The sequence below is a fragment of the Alosa sapidissima genome, chromosome 23 (genome assembly GCF_018492685.1).
Source record: "Alosa sapidissima isolate fAloSap1 chromosome 23, fAloSap1.pri, whole genome shotgun sequence".
In the NCBI taxonomy this organism is placed as follows: Eukaryota; Metazoa; Chordata; class Actinopteri; order Clupeiformes; family Clupeidae; genus Alosa; species Alosa sapidissima.
The window spans coordinates 21,948,650-21,950,368 of NC_055979.1; positions in this window are offsets into that span (position 1 = coordinate 21,948,650).

The window sequence follows — 1,719 nt, forward strand, 5'->3', positions numbered from 1 at the left end:
TTCACTTGTTTTCTATTTCAGAAATACATTTTTCATTTTTACCCTTCGTCACAGATGGTTTTGATTTTATTTCTAAGATGGTGTTTCTTTTCCCTAGTCGTCTTATTATAATTGCCTCAAAGCAGTGACTCAGCGGTAAAACTATACTCAGAGAACTCTATATCATGAGCTCAACAATATAAACATATGCCTTATTTTCTGTTTCACAATGTGTCTAAACCCCAATACCATACAGTATCTGTAGCCGCCAAATGATACTTGCATTTTTCACATTACTTCAGTTTCAACAGTAATTACTGATTAATATCATAACTAAACAAAGCTTTTGTAGGAGACAAAGTGAGGTATTTATGTTGCAATACGGCACACCAGAGGTTGCACCTGTGGCAGTATACATGACGAGAAATATTTTGCAGCAACCAAAGGAAGCATTTATTAAAATTAGTTAAACAGAGAAACGTTTGAGAAACATGTTCATGGAAAAAGATCTCCATTTTCCCCCAGGTATCCTTTCAAGGTATATTCTAGTTGTAAGCTCTTTAGAGGTACATTGGCATGTTGTATTTCACTGTGACAGGCACATGTATGCGAGCTAGTGACTAACGTTACTGAACTGGCCTCTAACATGTGACATACATGCCAAGGGGGCAGAGAGCACATGTGAGGCACATATCCTTCGGGTAAAAATACGCCACAGGTTATGTGAGAAATGAAGATGCCCGAAGGGCCGGTATAAATAGCAGTGACATCAGTCTCTGCTGAAGTCACATGGACATAGCGTTTTTCACAGAAAAAGCAACAGCGTTCGAAAGCTATTTGTCAAAACTTATCAGATCGAAGGTTTGCCTATGTCAGGGATGAATTTCAAATAGACCACCAGCCCCTGCCCATCCGTCAATCATTTTGTGACCTGCAGTTCTGCATCTCCTTGCACTTTCTCCTTTGTCCATCGGGAGGCGATCAAGAGGCCAGTCTAGTCCAGTGAGTGCAGATGAGGAAAAGTGACTGGCTTGAACACAAGTTTCACAAAACTCCAGGTGGTCTTTGTGCCAAGTGTGAATGGCTTTGCCACAGATGTCAAATCCGGAATAGATAGACTGCAGAGTTATTTTAGACCAGCCACACCTGCCTAAAGGAAACTGTAAATGAAATTGGTCACACTACTACAGCCAAAGGCAAGGAGATTATAAAAGAGCGGCTGACCCTTGTCAGGGTTCAGTCCTATGACAATCCCTGTATTATCTTGTTACATAAATAACACTTAAAATGCCAGCGCCTTTGTGGAATAGGTGAAGCACTGTGAACATGAGTTATGCCTGGTGGCTTGAGCATCTCTGCAACTCAGCAAAAAGATTAATTGGTCCTGGTCCTAGTCCTTTTTTATGTGACAGAAAGACAAGCTTTGGGGTAATTGGGGTATCAACCATTTGTCCTGTTCTGTCCTGCACTTGATTCACCCATGTGAGCATGAACATATGGAATAAGTGTCCAGTCAGTGTGCATTTCCAACAACCTCAATCAAATGAGCATTAACTGCCCCCGCAGAAAACAAACATGTGAAGACAGTGTTACAACATGAGGCGGTGGTAGTGTAGTGGTTAAGGAGCTGGGCTAGCGTGTAGTAGCCTGTAGGGCGGTGGTAGTGTAGTGGTTAAGGAGCTGGGCTAGCGTGTAGTAGCCTGTAGGGCGGTGGTAGTGTAGTGGTTAAGGAGCTGGGCT